Source organism: Engraulis encrasicolus, chromosome 8 (genome assembly GCF_034702125.1).
Source record: "Engraulis encrasicolus isolate BLACKSEA-1 chromosome 8, IST_EnEncr_1.0, whole genome shotgun sequence".
NCBI lineage: Eukaryota > Metazoa > Chordata > Actinopteri > Clupeiformes > Engraulidae > Engraulis > Engraulis encrasicolus.
In genome coordinates this window covers 37,252,249-37,276,164 of record NC_085864.1, presented here as the reverse complement: position 1 = coordinate 37,276,164, position 23,916 = coordinate 37,252,249, and the positions used below count along the sequence as shown (strand labels likewise).

General features: G+C 43.8%; 1 long non-coding RNA gene and 1 pseudogene across 1 annotated transcript; both read right to left on the bottom strand.

The window, feature by feature from the left end:
- Nucleotides 1-5,088: 5,088 nt before the first annotated feature.
- Nucleotides 5,089-8,800, bottom strand: LOC134454559 (uncharacterized). Its single transcript, XR_010035850.1, has 4 exons — nt 7,132-8,800; nt 6,817-6,909; nt 6,330-6,498; nt 5,089-6,103 (listed from the first exon to the last, which is right to left on the bottom strand). It is a non-coding gene; the product is annotated as an uncharacterized LOC134454559 (long non-coding RNA).
- Nucleotides 8,801-17,226: 8,426 nt separating this feature from the next.
- LOC134453852 (uncharacterized) lies at nt 17,227-22,251 on the bottom strand (annotated as a pseudogene).
- Nucleotides 22,252-23,916: the final 1,665 nt, after the last annotated feature.

The following is a 23,916-nucleotide window of genomic DNA, read 5'->3' as shown; positions in this document are numbered from 1 at the left end:
TACATGTTTATGCCCACGTGAGGCAAGTCACTGTTACCTTGTGCACGCGCACGCAGCGCGATTAGAGTTAATCTGTCAATGCTCCCCGCGAGAGCGCCTGTCTGCCTGTTCGTTACTTTCCTCATGTGTCGTATGTCAATGTCCCTACATGTTTATGCCCACGTGAGGCAAGTCACTGCTACCTTAGTGCACGCGCACGTAGCGCCAATTAGAGTTAGTCTGTCAATGCTCCCTATGGGAGCGCCTGTCTGCCTTGTTCGTTACTTTCCTCCTGTGTCGTATGTCAATGTCCCTACATGTTTATGCCCACGTGAGGCAAGTCACTGCTACCTTAGTGCACGCGCATGCAGCGCCGATTAGAGTTAGTCTGTCAATGCTCCCCATGAGAGCGCCTGTCTGCCTTGTTCGTTACTTTCCTCCTGTGTCGTATGTCAATGTCCCTACATGTTTATGCCCACGTGAGGCAAGTCACTGCTACCTTAGTGCACGCGCACGCAGCGCCGATTAGAGTTAGTCTGTCAATGCTCCCCATGAGAGCGCCTGTCTGCCTTGTTCGTTACTTTCCTCCTGTGTCGTATGTCAATGTCCCTACATGTTTATGCCCACGTGAGGCAAGTCACTGCTACCTTAGTGCACGCGCACGCAGCGCCGATGCTCTCCGAGAGAGCGCCATGTTTTACTGCCCACGTGAGGCAAGCCACTGTTTTCTTAGTGCACGCGCACGCAGCGCCGATTAGAGTTAAATAAATAGTTAGAAAAAAAAAAAAAGAAAAAAAAAAAAACTCCGCTAAACTCTGTCTGTCTGCTGCTGTCCGCCTGTCTGCCTTGTTCGTTATTTTCTTTCTGCTCTACATGTCTGTCTATCTATTTTTCTGCCCCTGAGGGGCTCAATCACTGCTTCTTAGTAGACACGCGCACGCTGCGCCGATTAGAGTCTCTCCCTGCCCCCGTGTGGCGCATTCGGTAAATGCTCCTTATAACGGAGCCCGCGCCTTGCTGGCGCGTTACTAGGTCAAGCTCATGCGGCCCCAGCTGTAGCATTATATGCCACAATCGGGTGCTGCTTTACAATTCACAAGCACTCAAAGCGGTACCTACTAGTTATGGCCGAAAGTACTCTATTCCACGTTTTCGAAATGTGGCCATGCAAATTCTTATCGAATAGCCCTGCTATAGGTTATTACAAGTGTGCCACTCTCCGCGAGGGCCCTTGCTTCTTGTTTACATGTACTGCCCTCGTGAGGGCGCCCTGTATAAGTGCATAAGTGCCCTGCATAAGTGCCCAAGCTGCAACCACTGGTGGTGGTGTAGGGGATTTCCATGTCCACTTCTTCATGTGGCCGCAGGGGCCTGCCTGTTCCTGCCCATGGTTTTTGCAGTGTTTCATGTTTGTCTCCTTTATTTGTCCTCCTCAAATGCTCTAGGTGGGTTCCAGTCGTCGCCTACGGTGGGTCACGCGTCTCCTCTTGTCCTTGTTCTCTCTTTTGGGGGTAAGTTGCGTTATTTTCTCATGATTTCAATCGTCATCGGCAGTATTACAATCCGGCATGCCCTCCTTAGTTTTGGGGGTTAAAAGTCCAGTTCCTGCTGCACGGCTACGGCAGGCTCTACTGGATCCGCCAGCGCAAGACCCAGGCTGATGATTGGACCTACGCCAAATACTGTCTACTTATGCCAATTCTATTGTCAACTATGTTAACAACATTAAATTGTTAAATACGAATTTATCTCTCTGAGTCTTAATGGCAGAAATGTAGCCTGCGTTAGTTCTGCCAGGGAGACTCAGAGCACCTGTGCATTTCGCAGAGCCAATCAGCGGCTGCCATCGCCTTTATAGCGACGTGTCTAAACTCTCCTTTCTTGCTGGCTTTAGGCATGGCCGGTCCGAAATCTCCTCCTCCATCCCCACCGCCACCAGTTGGGTCCAGTCTTCCTGTCCGGGGGGTTAAAAGTCCAGTTCCTGCTGCACGGCTACGGCAGGCTCTACTGGATCCGCCAGCGCAAGACCCGGGCTGATGATTGGACCTACGCCAAATACTGTCTACTTATGCCAATTCTATTGTCAACTATGTTAACAACATTAAATTGTTAAATACGAATTTATCTCTCTGAGTCTTAATGGCAGAACTGCAGATATCGTCACAAGTGCAGCCTGTGCAAAGGACAACATCCCACCTGCCTTCACAACAACAGAACAGATGAACATAGAGTGAGGCAAGTCAACCCAGTGCAATTCAATGAGGTGGAATCAACATCTGCCACTTCTCTTAACGTCACCAGCCAAGGTCAGTCAGTTAATACCTCTATGATAGTACCAGTGTGGGTCTCAAACGAAAAAAATCCATCAAATGAGAAACTTGTATATGCCTTACTAGACACTCAAAGTGACTCCACTTTCATTGACCAAGAAGTATGCAAAGAGCTACAGCTTACCACTTACCCAGTAAAACTGAAACTTACTACCATGATAGGAGAGAATATGATTCTGAATAGTGAAAGAGCATCCGGCTTGCGAGTGAGAGCCTTCAATTCCACTGTGCACATTGATCTACCACCCGCCTACACCAAAAACTGTATTCCTGTCAACAGAGAGCATATTCCAACTCATGAAACAGCCAGCAGATGGAGCCATCTCACCACAATAGCAGATCAGATACCACCATTGCTTAATTGTGAGGTAGGACTACTGGTAGGCTACAATTGTCCAAGGACACTCGTACCCAGACAAGTCATTACAGGAAAAGATGAAGAACCCTTTGCCATACGCACAGACCTAGGATGGGCTATTGTTGGATGTTCATTTTCACACTCTGATCCATTGTCAACCAGTCATTGCCACAGGGTGACTGTGAATGAGCTACCAGCCATAACTCCCTTTGATGCTCTTAAAATTCTAGAGACTGATTTCAGAGACACGCAAGACAATGACAAAACAGTTTCTCAGGAAGATTTAATGTTTCTCGACAAACTAAAAAACAACATAAAGAAAAATTCCCAAGGACATTATGAAATGCCCCTCCCATTCAAGGAAAGACCATGCTTACCTGACAACAAGCAGCTTGCCATTGTGAGGCTCAATCACCTGAAAAGAAAGTTAAATGCAAATGAAAGTTACAAAAGGGATTATGTAAAATACATGGCTGACATAATTGAAAGAGGTGATGTAGAAAAGGCATATTCCGAAGGCACAGATGGAGAGAAGTGGTTTATACCTCACCATGGTGTTTATCATCCCAAAAAACCTGACAAGCTTAGAGTAGTCTTCGATTGCTCAGCAAAGTACAAGGGCAGCAGTCTCAATCAACACCTTCTGTCAGGTCCGGACATGACTAATAGTCTGACAGGTGTGCTCATCCGTTTCCGATAGCACCACATTGCCCTGATGTGTGATGTGGAAAAAATGTTCCATCAATTCCATGTATCTGAGAATGATCGACACTATCTATGCTTCCTATGGTGGGAGAATGGAGACACCACTTCAGCTGTCCAAGAGTTTAGAATGAAAGTTCATCTCTTTGGAGCCGTCTCTTCACCAGGGTGTGCAAATTATGGTTTAAAGCAACTGGCCAAAGAACACAGAGACTCACATCCACTGGGATCACACTTCGTTGCCAGAGAATTCTACGTGGACGATGGGGTGACCAGTGTGGACAGTGAAGACAAGGCCATCTGTCTAGCAAAAGAGGCTCGTGAGCTGTGTGCAAAGGGAGGTCTGCGCTTACACAAATTTGTGTCAAACAACCACGCTGTTCTGCAAAGCATCCCGGCAACTGAATTTGCCACAGACATCAAAGCCAAGAGTCTCACATTCAATGATGGAGCATTAGAGAGAGCTCTAGGAATACACTGGAACGTCGACAACGATTGCTTCACTTTCAAAGTTACACCAAAGAATCAACCAGCAACAAGACGTGGTGTCCTCTCATCTGTTGCCTGTGTATGACCCACTGGGTTTCATTGCACCTTATCTCCTCAATGGAAAAAGAGTTCTTCAAGAAATGTGCCATGAAGGAACAAAATGGGACGAGCCAATTCCAGAAAATTTAAAGCCACGGTGGGAGAGATGGCGAGATGACCTCGTTAAACTGGAGAAAATCCACATAACCCGTTGCTATCAGCCGGCAGGCTTTGGAAAGGTTACCAAAACACAGCTACATCACTTCTCAGACGCCAGCACTGCAGGCTATGGACAATGCACTTACCTGAGACTGATCAATGAAAAGGGAGATGTCCACTGTTGTCTTCTCCTGGGAAAAGCACGTGTCTCACCACTGAAAGTTGCAACTATACCCAGATTGGAGCTCACCGCAGCCGTTGTGTCAGTCACAGTAAGCAACATGCTCAAAGAAGAATTAGGCTATTCAGAAGTGGAGGAGTTTTACTGGACCGATTCAAAGGTCGTCCTAGGCTATATTAACAATGATGCCCGTCGCTTCCACACCTTTGTTGCAAACAGAGTACAGAAAATCCGTCATGCCTCAGACCCCAAACAGTGGTTTTATGTACCAACTGACAGAAATCCAGCAGACTATGCTTCCAGAGGAACAACCGTAGACGAGTTACTGGCATCAGACTGGTTCACTGGACCAAGCTTCTTATGGGAAAAAGACATAGAAATGCCATCTGAAGAGCCCTCAGAGCTACCGGTCGGTGATCCTGAAGTCAGAAAGGCTCAAGTGTTCCAGACAGAAACGGCTGAACAAGTAAATCTCATCGACAGACTAACCAAATTTTCCTCGTGGTCTAGTGCCGTACGAGCAATTGCTCGCCTCATGCGACGCGCAAGAAAGAACAAAGCATCCACCCTTTCAACAGTCTGTGAAAGACAAAGCGCAGAACAATTCATAATCAAGCAACTGCAGGCACAAGCATACAAGGAAGAGATAAAACTACTGAGCAATGGACAACACCTTCCAAAGACCAGTAAATTGTATGATCTCGATGTGTTCCTGGACGCAGACAAAGTGCTCAAGGTGGGAGGGAGACTCAGCCGGTCTTCTCTTCCTACTCCATTCAAACATCCCACAGTCATACCACAGGGACAACACATAGCAAAGCTCATCATTGCTCTTTGTCATGAAAAAGGAATGAAATGTGAAAATTTATTTCTGTTTACTTTTACACTATGAAGTGTGAACGGTCACCTCCTTCTCCTCATATTCAGAGTGCATAAAACAGCACTCAACTGTGTGGTCTGTTGATAGCCTGAATAGTACAGTAGATTAGACTCCATTTTTTGACAAAAATCTATGGAGGGTTAACACAAAGTTTGAAATTGTGTTTGACCAGTCTCCAATGTGCAGTTTAACTAATAACTAAAAATAATGCATTGACATGAAATACAGACTGATACATTCAATAAATACAGTCACACAGAGACACTATGATGGACAATAAATACACAAACACAGTGGACACACACACACACACACACACACACACATGGCAGGAGGAGATCATACAGGTGATGTGAAGATGCTGTATATAAGGTGCAATGAGTAAAGTGTAAGTGGCATGGTGAAAGAAGTGTTCATGGAATATTCTCCAGTATCCTTGGAATATTCATGTGGTTTTCTTCAGAACGTTGAGGAGACTGATGGCTTGTGGAAAGAAGCCGTTTCCCAGTGTGCTTGTGCGGCACCGCATGCCGGGCTAGCGCTTCCCTGATGGTAGTAGGAAGAACAGTCTGTATGCTGGATGAGTTGTGTCTTTATGATGTTCATTGCCCTCTTGGAACAGTGTGAAGTGTACAGATCCTGAATGGCTGGTAGTGATCTTATGAGCTTTTCTGCCGAGCTCACCACACTCTCTGTACTGCCTTCTAGTCTTCAGCTTGACGGCTGCCATGCCAGACAGAGAGGCTGCTGGTCAGGATGCTCTCAATGACACCCCTGTAGAAGGTGGTGAGTGCCGATGTGGGGCGGTCGGCTCTTCTCTCATCCTTCGCAGGAAGTGGAGTAGTGTCTGTGCCTTTTTGAGATGGTGGAGCCATGTGGTGCAGTTGGCAGAGGAGGAGCGGCACAGTGGTTGGTGCTGGGTTGATCAGGTTCAGAACCAAAGTTGCTGGTGTCATCAGCCCTCCCTCTGAAAACTGGCTCCGTGCCTGTCAAAAAAAAGGCATGCTAATGTTATGAATGAAAATAAAGACAAAAACAAGCACCCCCTATCTACCTACAGAAAGACATGACCATGTGCATATGCTTGTGCACACGCCCCCCCACACACTGCTACTGTCTTAAAGTGTGGCACGCACGCAGGCAGGCACGCACGCAGGCCTATTCTCCCCCCTTTGCCTCAAGTCAAGTGTGCATTTTAGAGGTTGGCCTCACCTGCACATGTGTGAAGAGCAGGGAGATGGGAGGTTGAGGATGACGAGGCAGGGCAGGAGGTTCTCCTTGTGAGCTGCCCTGGTCCTGATGCTGATTGCCCATCACCATGCTGTGGCTCATCAAACCCATTACTGGCATATCGATGCTGAACAGGAACGACTGCTTCCATCTGCACACATGCATGCACACACACACACACACACACACACACACACACACACACACACACACACACACACACACACACACACACACACACGAGAGGGTATACATAGAATACACTACATAAAAATCACACCCATCATTTTAATGCAGAACACCAGGCTGAAGAGATACAGAGCTTCTGGCCTGTACAGGGGTCACTACTACTGTGCCAGTGTTTTGGATTATCCTCTATACACAAGTTCTGCTATAAATAAACACAGCACATGAAGGAATTACTGTATTGGTCTAGTGCAGAACAAAACAGATTCAGTGATTTACTCACCACTGTGTGCAAGTTTCTGTGTTCAGCTCAGGTGGAAGCCTCCATCACAACATGTTGGTACTGACATCAACCATCTTTCAGAAAACTGGCTGCCTGTCAGAAATAGCAAAATTATGTTACCACAACAAAGTAGTATCTTAAAGATACCCTTAACCAAAGGCAGACGGACACACACTGCCACTGTCTTGGTTCTAGGACACACACACGCCCTTTAAGGGTCACATGTATAATGACCGGGTTCTCACTCACTCGCACACTTCTTTTCTCCTACTTTTGCCTCAGACAATGCAGTGAGTTTTAAAAAATTGGCCTTACCTGCACATGTGTGAAGGGCAGGAAGAGAGGTTGAGGATGGAGCTGCCAGTCAGGAGGTCCAGAGCTGTCCTGGTCCATCACCATCATGTGGATCATCAACCCCAACTTCTTATATCTGCGTGCACACATTCTCTCTCTCACACACACACACACACACACACACACACTTGGAGAGATACAGGTTATATGGCACATCAGGAGGCAGGGGTATTGTTGCGCTCTAAATGTTTAGAAATAAGTAGGTGCATGGACCCAAAAAGTAGACTTCAATGTGGGAGCACACTAAAGACACTAAGGTCAAGTCACTACTCTCTGATGGCAGCAACCTCAAACGTCTGCTCTAATCTGCTCTGAGAATTGTTAAAAAAAAAAAAAAAATCTGCTTGTGCTTGACCTTAGTGTCTTATTTAGTGTGTGAACCTGCTCCCACATTGAACTATATGGCACATTTAAAATCAGACCCAATGACAAGTCAAGTCAAGTCGGTTTTATTTTCAATTTCTTTACATGCACTGGTCAAGAATTGAAATTACGTTTAACACCAGGTTGAACAAATATGACACCTCCGACTATTCTATACATCTTTGCCTCAAAGAAACACAACTGATAGCTCAGATGATGAAACAGACGTGCACAACACAGCACAGGAAGAAACTACTGTATAAACACCTTTTGGCCCAGTGCTTACCGGTAATTTGTTTAAGGGTAAATACAGCATCATTTCGTGATAGCGTGTACACATCCGCGTGTCATTTGAAAGGGATGTCAAAACTATACGTTTATTCAAACGAGTAACAAACCACGAAACTGTTATTAATACGGAGATCGTTTCGTGATCACTTTGTGGCGAACTTTATGATATTTAAGCAAGCAAGCACACAATCCGATAACCATTCGAAAGACCGTCAAAACGTTTATGAATTAACTTTTCGTAGTAGGCCTAGTTAACTTTTATTCTAGTCTGGCTAGCCCTTAGTATCCCTTCATCTCACCCTTGTCATGTTAACGTCTTACCTTACACATCACAATGTACTCCATTCACATTTGCCTCGCTCGTACTGTCGTAACAAGATTCTGAGATGTGCTGCCTTTGTCCATTCTGACCAGGCTGGCTAGCTAGCTACCAGGTTGGAAATACTGTAATAAACTAGCACAGATTTCCCAGGCAGTGAAGCCTGTAGTCGGGTATGAAGGGCAACAGATGTTCATATTTGGGAACCAAAGGCAGTTTCCTGCTTAACATATGCAGTGAAGTAGTCACAAGAATGGTAATTACACAGGAATAATAGTTGCTTTGTCTGCCCATAACTTATTGCTGTACATTATGACCACTACACACACAACATCTGAAACAAACTTACGAAGGGCGGCCTGTTAGCTTGCCTTGAAGCTAAAAAAAATTAGCCAACACCGCTAGTTGGTGGGGGTCGTGGGCCGAGGTGGTTAAATGTTCGCCCTCCGACTGAAAGTCAACTAGTAAAGTAACCGTTATGTATATTCATGCATTTATACTGAAATCTTACCGACAGTTGAGTGATCGCTGCAGCGAAATCCATCCAGTGAGTCGTTTTAAAATGTCCCGCGCGGCGCTTGTGTTGTCATTCGGTAGCATGTCACTGACATCAGAAACTTGAACAGCCAAAGGGGCGTTACTGTGAGGGCGGTCTAGTAAGGGGGAATGGGCGTAGCGGTATTAGCTGGACAAGACGCAGCTGGACCATATTGGGCCCTCGAGGGTTGGAAAAACCAAATAGAAGCACTACCAATTATTTTTTATAATTATCTGCTCCTGAATGTTGATGGATCACAGTGTAATGTCATGGGTTCGATAGGACCTACTACACATTGTCAAATAGGTTCTATTCAAAGTATCTCTTGCCTGGTAGCAGCCAGACTCGGTCATCTGTGAAATATAACTCAGTTGTCTAAAATAATATGACTACAGGTAATCAAAGATACGTCCTAATTTAATAAAAACATTCTCATGGCACAGGAGTTCCTGTAAGAAATTACAAAGGGTGCACTTACTTCTTTTCCTACCTTAGTGTGTGTGTATTGCTGCAACATCGTGTTAATACTTCAAAATATGAAGATTAAATAGTTCCAGTTTGAAAGTGTGTTTGCCTCCCCACATATGCTGTGTAGATGCTATAGGATGTGTGACATAGAGGAGTACGGTTTTATATTAAGAGCCCAAAATGTGAAATACCAGCATACTTCTTCTGTAATACATGATCAGATATCCAGTGATACCTTGTTCAGAGTCATGAAATGTTAAGTAATACATATTGTAAGTTCCAGGAGGAGAATGTAGCCTACAATGTCCAGTTGTTGTCAGTGGCAAATATTCAAATATATAAAATGTATTTACATTATTAAGCAGTGTTGGAAGATTGAATATGTTTTACTATTTTAAGATGACGGGCAGCATGCATCATTTTTCTGCTCGTCTTTACTGTGGCTGTCCTAAGATTTGTTCACATTTGTTTTTACTCATATTAAAGTAAATTGGCAATGCCACCCGGTTTGATGGAGTGTTGTTTTTGGTGTAAAGCACAATGATGATAAAAATGTATTGATCAGGGATGAAATTTTATTCATATAATCACACTTGGTAAAGAATGCATTGCTCTGTGTTATAAATACATTTATTAATGATTACTTGAATTTACGTAATTTTATAATAATAATAATAATTATTATTATATATATATATTAAAACTAAGCTTAACAAAACAGAAGCTGTCATGTGGTGGGTGGTCCTACTCTGACCATGCATGTTGAACAATGATACAGTAAGTTGAAGCTTCTGTGTAAAATGAATGTTTCTTTGGTCATTTATGGTACATTGGCGCCATCTATTGGCCATTTGTGAATACGGCAGGGTTAGTAGTGGGGCCGTTTTTATTTCGTGATCTCGCATGGAACGACAGTTGTGTTCATGCCATTATGCACTGAAAGCAAAGAATTATCTGCCTTTTGCCTGTCTTATATGTATTATGCTCAGTTTTGCCAGCTGTATGATATTTAATCCCCCCCTGTATGATGATGTATGATCAATAATAAAAAAACGCCCCCTTAGGCGTGAGTTCTCAAAAAAAAAAGCTGGAAAATATGGTGAAATACGAGCTATTGAGTTGTATAACGTATTTAACACATACACCAAATTAATTATCTAAAATAAATATGTTTAAAATAGTTTTGAGCCTTTATATGTTAATTGGGCAATGGGCACAATAACAATAGGTCTAATTATGAACTTGCTCAAGTCTGAAGCGGCTACCTCTTATGTTTGTCCCCTAAAGCACACCGTAGCCTGGGGTACGTCATCTAGTGATGGGCAAATGAGGCTTCCTGAACCAATGAGGCTTTCAGGCAAAAAGGTTCGAAGCATTCGAAGCATTTTTTGAAGCCTCATTTCTCACTGGCGCCATCTAGTGTGCAATGAAATGACACGGCAGGCATTGATTTCATTTTAAAAAATTCTTGTGTCTTACTTGTATTCGTTCCGTTTCAATAAATGTGATTGGGTGTGTGTATGGAATTAATGACTCGTGACTGTGGAACACTCAAATCAAGTTTAACGCTGCCCCATGTGTTATCGTGGAAGTGAGAGAGAGCATCATTTTGTGGAGGTCGGCGCGCGACCGGGAGTGGGCCATAAACGCAACAGCAGCCAATTAAACCGGAAAGAAATATAATGAATAGAGTCAAATTATAGGCCTATGAATGAAATGTAGGCCTAATTCAAAGATTCTAACAAATATCAGTTATCCACTAGGCCTATTCGAACTCACAATGATAAAGGTAGCATTCTGTCACCTTCACCACTAGGCCATGCCCACAGATAATTTCATTATTTATTTGGTCAGGTTTCACAGAAGGCTACCCTGCGAAATTAAAAATTTTAATTGTTTATTACACTGCTACCACGAGGATTTGAACCAATGATCATGAGAATTCAGGTCGGACAGTTTAACCACTGCGCCAGCCATGTGCCTTGGCAGAGATGAGTTTCCTTGTTGTGGTCAACATGACACAACTTGTAAAGCCCATTAAAACCCGCACAAAAACCATTAAAATAGGCTAAATAAAATATGTCTGCACTCTTATTTAGCTATAAAGTTGGGTAGGACTACTAATAATTGCTGACAGAACTGCTGTCTCGTTTATGGTAGCTTAACTCAAGGTAGGCCTAGAACTAAAACAATTTTCCACCACGTCTTCGGGAGCGTCTCACTTTGAAAATCTACATCAAAAGGGAATTGCATATCATATTTGGACATTTGGGTCAATCTACGGCATGAGCTGAATTTATTGTATAGTGGAACCAAATCAAAGTCACTACATATCCAGTTTCAACATTCACACAACAAACGCAATCTGAAAACTTGACAAGTGCTCCGAGGCGCAGAAAGCTTGTTTGGGTAGCGGCGCGCAATGACACGTCCACGCGCTTCGCAAAATGTGAAGCCTCATCTGGCATTGTCACGTGGTATTTCTTGACGTCAAACGCCTCGAAGCGAGGCTTCAGATTTTGGGCCCACTTTTGCTCGAAGCACGATTCGAAGCCTCGCTTCAAATTTCACATCACTAACGTCATCCAGTTTACTGCCAAGGTTCCCTCATACAAAAAAAGCTGCTTACTGCTGCCAGATTTTGTGTTGTTGTGTTTTCAGTCGTAGTGGGGTTTGATATAACATTGATTTGTTTTATCTCCTTATAGCTGAGATAATATAATTAGCGACATATTTTGGATGTGGGTAGTGAGTGACATTACTAATGTCTGAAGAAACGGAAGAATGCTTGGAAATCGTTCTGTTAATCCACAATTTGTGGATTTAATGTTAATCTTAATGTTTTGCATTTGAGACACAACATGCAACTGAATGCTTTGGAAGGGAACGACTGATAACGTTGTGTGTAACGAAGTAGGTTACCCAAACATACCCACCACACTACACATTTTGGAGACACAAACGTTTTTTTTCCGTCTGTGCCTTCTCTTCTGTTTTGCACTATGATCGAGGTGAAATAACAGTGAAAGTGTGTGTTTAGGTGTGTGGGTGTGTTCATGGTGTGTAGAAGTAGGCTACATTTGGGGTTCGGTATGGTGGGTGTGCGTGCTTGCGTGAGTGTCTCGCTGCTCAGATCATTCCAATAATAGTAGTAAAAATGACTTCCATCATTATTGACAGGGTCTGACAACGGCCTAATACACGACAGTGGCCTAATACACGAGCCCTCCATTACCGCCTCCTCACATAAATGAATCGCCCCCTTCATATTTCTTTGCTGCCGCCGGGTCTGGTTTAGGTCCAGGTGCTGCGTGTGATCTAACACGTTATTTGTGTATTTCGAGTTGTGCGTGCGCGTGTGAGAGAGAGCGCACGGTGGTCAGGTAAGTAAAGTAAGGTCGAAGAATATAAGGTACATGGGCCCCCCTCAAAACATTTGGGCCCCTCTCAGGCCCCTGTGGTCATTTTCTTCTGAAAACGCCACTGCAGTTAATACCCAACGTAAACAACTTACCTCCTCCTGTGATTCTTCCTCCCTCTGTTGTTTTTAATACTCCTAAAGTAATTACCGTCTGTAAGTAATAATCTTAAATTCATATTTCTTATTCCTCTGATTAGCCTAACTTGTGATTTAACTGTTTGTTTAAATATCGTACATTTTCCTTGATCTTTTACCCATATACCTCCGGTAATCTTCCCTCCCGTAATCGTCCCTTCTGAAGATACAACAGATCTTTAATGGACTTTAATGGACTTAAACGGACTTTATTTATTGAATACTTTGTTTTACACTTTGTTACAGTTAAACCTTTCTTCATTAAATGGAATCACAACGGCATCCTGACTCGCCCGTTTTCCTCTCACAATGAATGAATGAGTTGGCTGGCTGTTCAAGTCATGACAGATACTGGGGACAGCACAAGTTCTATACACGTTTTGAGGTCGACACCAAACCTCCATCCAGTAAGAGCCCCCTCCTTTTCTCACTTCTCTGACCCAGGCCTAATGCTCACAGTGGGTGATGTGCAGAAATCTTTCAAACAAGTCAACATTCGGAAAGCACCTGAAAGCAGGACCTGATGGGATTCCAGGCCGTGTAATCAAAGTGTGTTCAGAGAAACTGGCTGGTGTATTTACAGACATCTTCAACTTCTCCCTGTCCATGTGTGTGGTGCCAAGCAGCTTTAAGTCATCTATCATTGTTCCAGTGCCTAAGAAAAACCAAATCACCAGCTTGAACGATTGGTGACTTGTGGCCCTCACCCCCATCGTGAGTAAATGTTTTGAAAGGCTTGTGAAGAACATCATCTGCAAAATGATTCCACCTACGCTTGACTGTCACCAGTTTGCCTACAGACAGAACAGATCAACTGATGATGCCATCACCAGCGCACTGCACACCTCCCTAACACACCTGGAGAAAAAAGACACCTATGTAAGGATGCTGTTTGTGGACTACAGCTCAGCCTTTAACACCATTGTCCCCAGCATACTCGACGACAAACTCCGGAGTCTAGGAATTCACAGTGGCCTTTGCAGCTGGATACTAGACTTCCTCTCAGCACGGAAACAGGTGGTGAGAATGGGCTCCATCACATCATCCTCCTTGACCATCAGCACGGGAGCTCCGCAAGGTTGCATTCTGAGCCCTCTCCTCTACTCTCTATATACACATGACTGTGTGGCTATACACAACAACAACACCATCATCAAGTTTGCAGATGATACCACTGTTGTCGGTTTAATCACAAACAATGATGAAACAGCCTACAGGAAGGAAATAAACAACCTCATGGAATGGTGTAGAGGAAACAACTTCAGTTTGAAACCATTAAAGGGACACTCCACCCATTTTGCATTAGGCTTTCCATTGCTAGACACCCAGTCATACTTTTGAATGGTCTTGCAAAAATCTCTCAATTCCCCCTGAGATAGGAGAAACCCGCATTCATCTCTTAACACTTCCTCTGTCAATGATGTAAAAATGGTCATTTTGCATCATCGACATAGGAAGTGTAAGAGAGGTGGATTTCTGTTGAGACTACAAGCCTTTTTCCCACCTTTTCAACAGACCTATCACAGATCAGTGTCCCAGTGCTTTTGAAATCACTGGCATTGAGGCTCCGGTAAGCAGTGTTGCCAGATTGGGCTGTTTCCCACCCAATTGGGCTGCTTGGGATAGCCGTCTGCGGGTAAAAATGGCATTTTACAGGAAAACTCGCCCAATCTTTCCCATCGACATCAATAGAATTGGGCAGGATTTAGTGCTTCCAGGCGGGTTTTGAGCATTTTTTGGGCTGGAAATCATCAGCCTCATCTGGCAACACTGCCAGTAAGTCACTGGCATAGCTGGAAAGGAGAAGCTGGACCACACTGCAGCTTAGTTTTCAAGACTTTATTTTTTGCACACACCCGACCAACGTTTCGGTGTTGCTACACCTTCTTCACACATTTCAAGACTTGACATTCACAGGTGATCCCACTTGGTTTGGCTAAATTGGTCTCATCTCATTGCAGGTAATTGACCCCACCCCCCAACACCAGGACAAGATTGCAGACAATTAGACAGAGAGGCTTCGTAGAAAGGCATTTTGGATTCGTACTCTAAATTCAGTGGAGCCTCAGGGCATAAATGAGGAACCCAATATGTCTTGCTCTCTGTAACAAATTGTTCCAGCATCGTGGCCTTGTAATAATTGTAGCTGTGGTTTTATTGACAATGTTCTTTGTGTATTGTTTTTTTCACTTTTTATTTTGTTTTGGGAAGTTGGCAAGCTGTCTAATTGTCTACAATTTTGTCCTGGTGTTGGGGGGTGGGGTCAATTACCTGCAATGAGATCAGACCAATTTAGCCAAACCAAGTAGGATCACCTGTGAATGTCAAGTCTTGAAATGTGTGTCTCTCTCTTGCTATCATTTGACTCTGAAGAAGGTGTAGCAACACAGAAACGTTGGTCGCGTGTGTGCACAAAATAAAGACTTGAAAACTAAGCTGCAGCGTGCTCCAGCTTCTCCTTTCCAGTGATGTCTGTCCCACTGTGATGCACCTGCAAGCAGGGTTGCCAGATGAGCCCAAAAAATGCTCAAAACCTGACTAGAAGCACAAAATCCCGCCCAATTCCATTGATTTCTATAGCTAAAATTGGGCGGGTTTTTCTGCTAAACGCCATTTTTACCCGCATACAGCCATCCAAAGCAGTCAAATTGGGCGGGAAACAGTCCAATCTGGCAACACTGCCTGCAAGCTGAGGGAGGGATGATGCATAGAGAGTCCCAAATAACTGGGTGTGGCCTGTGGAACTTGAGCATGGCAGTGCATTATGGGGATTGTTATCACAAATCCACAAGCACTAAAAAGTCATTTTCTGCCTTTTCTTGGCCAAGAAGGCACCAAATTAGAAATGTATGTTACTATTCTACTATAAATATGACCCACTTTCAGTAACATATTCATGTCTCCACCGGTGGAATGCACCTTTTAAAAATGGAATTTTATGTGCAACGCCAGAGGGCGCAATAGCATGGCATATGTCACGGCTCTAGCGTACGGATTTGTTTGGCTTGCCATAGGATAATGGATTTCATTCATGCATTCAGGCTGTTCTGTCCGAGATTCTATTGCGTTTGACAGCTGCGCTTGTTCTCTTCCATACACGAAAAAAGCTCAAATAAGTTATTATTTGTAATAGGCCTACTGATTGATGTTGATACATCAACATCTACATAGTTGAATGCTCGTGATGATGGCTCGATTATAATGAATGGGAAGGAGCATTCCGAGGATCCAGTCAACAGAGTAGACCTGACTGAAGTACACATCGCACATCACAACTTTCGATCACTGCACGTCCAGTTGATCTCATGATTCTCAGTCACATTTGCCTTTGATATGTGCTGCACAGATGACGCGGGGCATCTAGTACTACAAGGATTGGATCATTCTGCTTTATCAATAGCAGCGCCGTGGATGCTAGCTGGGCTAGTCTGTGTGTTCGATGGCGGGTCTTTGGCTTTGCCACCACGCTCTCGTTGAATTCTACATCCAACAATAAAAGCACGCGTTAATAGCAAATGTGAGGTTAAATTTAGTGACGCAGAAAGCAATCCATATCGCATGTAGCCTATGAAGACTAAAACGTCAATCATGCAAGTGAATCATAGCTCGTCCATTTCACCTTGAACACCCCATGCTTACTGGAAACCTTGATTTGTCGAGAAAATAAGCAACATATGAGTATTACAATGTGATACACAAGGATGACAAACAACACTTTTGCCATTACGGCCATGGATGGATCGAATTTTGGATCGGACGGTCTGCTTCTTTTCACAATGAGAATTGAGAACTTCGACTTTAGCATTTGCAAGAGCATGACAGTTGCAGGAGCACGCATGACCACACATCCTATCCTTGACTGTTGCAATTGTCGAACAGATATTAATAATCAAACATACACCATATTTATCGGATGGCGAACCATCTTTATATTTAATTTATTCACCTGAAAAATCCTTGCGATTTTTTCCACGGTCATGTCCTCCCGTCTGATACGAATTCGCTTAGAACCACGATATAGAGTGAAGGACTCCATGATGAAAATGATCGAATGAATGGATGAATCATGTACAGTCACCACACATAATCATACACAACGTATAGTTCCGGGTCATTGTAATGCAAAATCAAGTTCAAGTTCAAGTTCATCAAAATGTCTTCCGGGGGAACACAAAGATATAAATGCAAAATCAGTGATGGAAAATTGCCCCAATTTTTATTTCCCCGAACACCCATTGATGAGCATGTAAGTGGATTTCAGAAAAGGACCCGTTTCTCGTTTCCCGTTTTGAAATCGGAAATCGATTCGTTCCTCGTTTCCCGTTCTCCGACTCCAAGACGGGAAACGGCCCGTTCTCCGTTTTCTGATTTCAAAACAGAAATCGAATGGCCACCACGTACACGGACCCTTAATATATTTTATGAAACTAAATCATGTTCTCTTGGAACAATCAATATCAGTGGTATAAAAACTTTAAAACAGGGACCACAGAGGCCTTGGTTGGCCTTCTTCCCTGGAACTCATGAGTTGGAGAGGCGATGCCCAGCCCTCACCCAGGACTCAACAAATGGTCTCAGGTCAATCATCTCTACTGGTGGCCCATTAATGTCAACAAAAAGTAGGGCTGCCAAACTAGTAACCCGGAGCTTGTTGCGGGCTTTCCTGTCTGTGTCATTTAGTGCAGAAAAGCCTCTCTCGCATTCAGCAGAGGTTGCCAGGTATGTCTCTTTTGCAATTATTAGTCTTTTTAGAGTACCCCCCTCCTTTTCCCCATTCAATTTGTAATCACGGAACTCTTCCACAGCCTCCCTGCTTGGCTCCCCAAGTAATTTTGCAAATCAGCACTAGGTCAGCACGGTTTTCAGGCCAAGTACACTTCTGAAGAGGCTCCAGCATTTTTACTAAATCATCTGCAGGCATGCGTGCATTGAGGTGGTCTACAACAGCCTGAATAAACTGCGGCTTGCTTATCTTGTCCGCCCCCTCCCCTATGAGGCTGACACCTTTGAAGGAGCCTGCTTGTATTGCCTGTTCTGCCTTGTGTGTGGACTTGCCACCATTAACTTTCAGAGCAGTAAGGACTTCTGTCGTCTGTGCTACGAACTGGAAGCTGTCAACAACTGAGGTCTCCCTTTTTTGCAGTTTTAGTGACAGGCTTTGTAGCTCCCGAAGGACATCCTTCATTAGCCCTAGGTCACTCTAGTGAGGTTTGTTAAGTCAATATTCCATAAGAATCTTTCACTTGGTGATGCAAGTACACAGGTGCTCCAGGGCCTACTCTCCCAGAAAAGGTCGCTATCCAGGTGAAAAAACAAGATGGCGGCCATTTTTCAAGATGGCCGCCTCATTAAAGGTGAAAAAAGCTGTTTTCGTCTAGAATGCCAAGTAATCAAGATATCTGAGTGATGGAAATATTAAAATGTATGCATTCTGACCAGGACAAATTCATAGTATCATTATTTCATCACAAAATGGCCACCACCTTTCAAAATGGCAGCCCTTACATGACAGTTGCTGTGTTCCAATACTCGTACTGTCCGCCCTTTCCGCACTGTGTTTGGGTACGGAGGGTGTTCCATTTCTAATCGCGACGGTGAAGTGTACTGTAAATTACCCGGATAACGCCCCCAAAACGGCCATTTTTCGAAGTGTGCAGTTACTGTACACTTTTCGCACTCAACGGCCGCCATGTTTGTGACGTAGTTGAGTGTCAGATCTGTCAAACGGTTGAATCTCCGTGATAACAGCATAGTTTTGAATCCAAAGACAATCGCCATGTGTATTAGAGGCAGGGGTAACTTTAAAAAGTGTTAGCATAACAAACAGTGCCTTCCGTGTTGAATTGCATATTGGCGGTTGGTAAACTCGGATGACACGCGACCAACCGTCATTTCCGTTAAGTGTATTAGACAGAACGGGTATCGGAATGTACTCTCCTCGTGAATTGCGGAGGGTGGAAAGGGTACTTCACTGCACTCAAACAAGGTACACAGTACAGAGGGTGAATAATGGAACACAGCATGAAAATGCACATTTATGACATACAGCTGTCCGATAGCAGGTATTCAATAATGCATACTAACCTTGCCTATGGTTGTGCCGATAGACGATGTCATCGTCCATCGGCGATGGACAGCTGGCATCACGATGGACAGCGAACATCGTGATGCCGAGGAATTTATATTTCTGAAGCCGCTGCTATTGCCATCATTACGGTGCTTGGCATTGCAATAAACTGAAACATTACCGTAAAATCCTTAGTAGCAGCGGACTGCGCAGGTAGCAGGACTGAACGGACCGAGGTTGTCAACACAAGCCTCAAGCAGAGTGAATTTTATAGCTACGGAAAAAACCGCAATGGAATAAAAAAAAAACTTGTGAACTAAGCCCTACTATTGTTTGCTGCATATGAGTTCAAGTAGCCTAAGTGTCTGATTGCCTACATTTATTTATGTGACCCAAGTTTCTACAACGGAGAGTCATGAGGCATTGGTTCTCCCTCCGGAGTAGCCTAAAGTGAAAGCAACAAATCGTTCAGCAATTGCGACAGTTTACCATTTCATGTTTAACGGAAATTCGACTCAAAATGTTTAATCTCTCCGCGATGGAGATGTCTTGTGAAGTAGCCACACAAGATTGTAGGCTACACTTCTGATTAGCCCACTGCCAAGAGGGAGCGCAAGCGATTCGATTGTTTCCATTGATGAATTAAAAAGTCTCGCCGTGTGCTTAAGAAACATTCGCGTCGGGTAATTTGCTAACTCGGGCTAAAATCCATTGCAAAACCTCGAGAAGGCACGCGTGGGTTCTCATCTCTTCCATTTGACAAACGTTCTGGGCTTCCCTGCATGGCTAAAGTTATGTACCGGTATGCAAAAAACGCTGTGACACAGCTGGTCTTGAAATAGAACTACGCCGTTAAATAACACACTCTAGTAGCAGCCTGCAGTAGGCTGCATCGCAAAATTTACGGAAAATAAGTTTCCACGCAGTGGAGTTCGGAAGAGCTGGCTTGAAGCAGCTGGTGGTGACACGAGAGACAGGAAGGGCGATGGGGAGAGGTCGGTCGGGGAGAGTCGCTCTCACAGACAGAGCGATCATCTGTGTTGCAGACAGTAGCGCAGCTGGAGGAGGTTTAAACATTATTTTTTTGGTAAGAATTTAAAAACTGTTTATATATTTGACTTAGTCCTACTCTTAAAGCAAATATATTAAAAGAATAGCTTAGCGACAGCCAAAAAAACGAAACATATGATAATTTAATTTTTTTTTAATAAACCCCCCCCCCCCCCCCCCCCCCCCCCAAACGACGACGATGTCATCGTCCATCGCATCGTCTCACTGTACACATCGTCACCTGCCAATTAGGGGGACATCGCCCAAGCCTAACCTTGCCATCACTGTTGGAATACAATGTCGTAATTTTGTTTACATTCTGTATTAGAGTGACATATCACTGCTGTGAGACTCAGCATGGGGTTCAGTGTCGGCTTGTGGTACAATAGCTGTAGTTGTAGTTTACTAACTCTTTAGTATACTCACTTTAGTTGTTAGTATTTATAGTCTCCCATATGCTATCCAATAAGACCCTGTATATAGCTTAATTAGAAATGTCGTTAGTGTAGTTAGAAATTTAGTTAGACAGCCGCACCTGAATTGACAGGATGTGCCAGCGCGGGAGAGCCGAGCCAAGGGTAACGGGGCTTCAGTTACTCAGATAGTGTACAGATTGCACGGGACTTAAATGACACTGGATGAACGATCAGGCTGGGTGTAGGGCAGAAGTTGCCTGATTTTCATAGACCTCAGATCACGTACCGCGATTCTGGTCTGACCAGGACTATAACAAATAGCGATTCCATACAGGACGAACTTTGTTTCCATGGCCTGGTTAACCCGCCTCCCTCGGCTTGCTACTGGTTGAGGGCTGTGCCGAAGTTTAAACCAAACATTTCTTAGCCCAATAGAAAGTCTCTGCTTAAACCACGTCACTGCCTTGAACACATCTCTACCAGTGGGGAACCCTCAGGGCCTTCTACACCTTCAGAGAAGGCCTTAACATTTCAGAAGAAAAAAATATATTAAATAATATATGAATACATAAAAACTCCTCACTCTCATTTATTTGATTAAATACAATACATTTATTACTACAGTCATTTTCACTAATCTATGTTCAAAGGTAAGTTTACTGTCAAATTCACATCAGCAATGAAAGGGTTACTGTACTGAACCATACTATCCAATCAGAATTGTCTATCTCTATCGAAGCTGGCTCATTAATTGGTCAGGACTTCACAAAGGCCAAGCTGGCTCTGGCTATGTGTTTTGGTTTGGAGCGTGATGGGGAAATTGACCAATCACGGTTTGATTTGAAGAGGGCGGGACAAAAAAAAAACACACATTGTGAAAAAGTGTAAGAAGAGCAAACGCGTTGCGAAATGTTACATGGGCGTCTGGGGGCTCTTCCCCAGGAAGAAAAAAAAATAAAAGATGTGATTTCCTGCATTCTAATGAACGTTTGGGGTGAGGAATGCCAAATCCCATTTGTTCAACTCCATCAGGTTTTAAGGTATAATAAACAATAGCAAGATTTTCCCAGTACACTTACATTCCTCTTTTATCACTGCTAATAGTAATAAAAATAACCAAAATTAAGCAACATTGAAAAATGGTCACCCTATGTACAACCAAATAATAAGGGTTGTTTACTCACTGCTTTTCAGTGATCTGCAGGCGCCAAATACACACACACAAACACATCAAATGCATGCATCTTGTGCTGTCCATGTTTTATTTAGAAGTGAACAATAATTCCAAGAGAAAAAACACAATAACACAACACTGATGACATACACAAACTATATACATGCACAATCAGACACATTGGTCAGACACTATATACACATAAATTAAGTTTTTTTCTTTTTTGCCTGAGTCGCCAGAGTCTCCAAGGCCCTTTTTCTCTGCGTGCTCACATGCCTCAGCCTTGCCTGCTTCTCTCTATCAGCAGCCTCCTTCTTGGCCTGCTGGGCGCTACGCGCATTTCCTCGGTGCTGCAGCTGTCTCTCCCTCTTAGCTTTGCTGTATGTGGCTGCAGCATTGCTGATGTTGCGGCACATGACACGATCAACCTCTCCAAACTTAACATCGCTGCGCTTGAACATTTCCACCGCCGTCTGCCCCCTGGACTGCAGGGCATATTTGACAGTTTGGATGGCATTTAATGTCTTGATGTTCATGTTTCCGCTGCGCTCATCAATAATTTTGTTCATGGTACTAAAAAAGAAAGAAAATAGATAGAAAAGGTTATGTTATCTGCTCGATAGCCGTAGCCCCATGTCACAATATTAATTAGGCTACACACCTTATCATTTTAAACTTTATGGGACAGAATAACGCAATTAAACTAAAATAGGCCTAGTAGGCTATACAGACCTTCTGCAGGCGAGGTAAGGTGTTAAAAACGACACGATCTCCGCGTACGTCCATTCTTTTGGGAAACTGCTCCAGATCCACTTGGCAGATGCTGTCGCTTTTTCCATTTTTGGAAGGCATCGCGTAGTTGCATCCACCTCAGCTTGCATTCGCTTCCTACACAGAAGAAAACATAAAATACTTTTTCAATATCTGGCAACAGGCGAATCTTTTAGCAGCCTGGCTTCCAGCTACCGGTTGGGGGAACGGACAGTGTCCAAAGCCGTGATGGAAACCTGCGATGCCATTGTGGGTCGGCGAAAAGAAGTACACATGCCGACTCCAAATGAACACACGTGGAGAGTGACAGCTAGAAGATTCATGCAGCAGAGAAATTTCCCGCATTGCATTGGGGCACTGGATGGGAAGCATGCCCACGCCTTATGTATTTCTAGCAGATGCTGCATTACCCTTAAAGACTAATCTTATGCGCCCATACCCTGGCCAGAGTCTTTCCCCAGAAAAAAAGTATTTAACTATAGGCTGTCAAGAGCGCGTGAAACTCGGAGTTCAAAAGACATGAACACACACACACACACACACACTCACTCATGTACACAGTGTAAACAACACAGTTCACGACCTACACACCATCCACTCGCATCCACTACATACTATGCAAGATACACGAAACAGAGTGACCCCTGTTCTATCAGTATTCCCCATGAAACAGCTACTCATACACGCAAGATTTACTGCAGTCAATCAGATGTCACGCAAGCCCTAAGAACGCGAGCCGATGAATGAAACCGAGGCGCAAGGATTGTTTCAGTCTCTTTGACAACCATCATCTGAGCCAGCCACTTGCTGTTTGAAAACGTCATCATTATTGTTATCAACCGTTATCAACATCAACTTCTTGAGCATTACCGGACAGTGTGGAAGATCGCCAAAGTGAGAACATCAACAAGAGCCACATGTTAGCTGACAGCCACGTCGGTAAGACAACTCTTTTATGTGACAAACGAAAACACTTGATATTTACCGCCATCTCCGTGACTGATGCACTGATTCTGCTAACAGGCTAACCCCTCGAGAACCACCAGAGGCATCAACTTTTCACCATCGTATTCATCACACATCACCATCTTCAGGAGCGACGGTGAGGAATAACTGTGTTTTAACTCTTGTCCTCTCATCTCCTGCACTGTGTGAATGGATTAGCCACAGAAATGTTAGCAATGCCCGACAAGAATAACGGTTGCCCCGAACGTTCATTTCTGCTAACAGGCTAACCCCCGAGAACTGCCAGGCATCACCATTCACCGCTGTACTCATTCACTGTACTAACCGAATTCATCCCCTTGAGCACATCATTAGGAGCAACGGTGAGGAATAACATCTGTTTAGTCCCCTTGTCCCATCTCCTGCACTATATCAATGGTTAGCCACAGAAATGTTAGCAATGCCGACAAGAATAACGGTTGTCCCGAACGTTCCCAATGCCCTGACCAGGCTAACGTTGTAAGCGTCACTGGTGAAAGAGAATGTGTTTACGATCTTCACGATCTTTACAGATACTGATTACTGATACTGATAACTGATATTACATATACTGATAACCATTAGTAGCCACTAATTATTGATATTTATAACCATCAGTAGCCCATTACTGATACTGATGCTGATTACCATCAGCAGCCTTACACTAGTTACTATTATTTACATACACTAGTGATTATTACTGATGGGTTCTACACAAAGAGAAGTTTATTACTATTTATATAACTAAG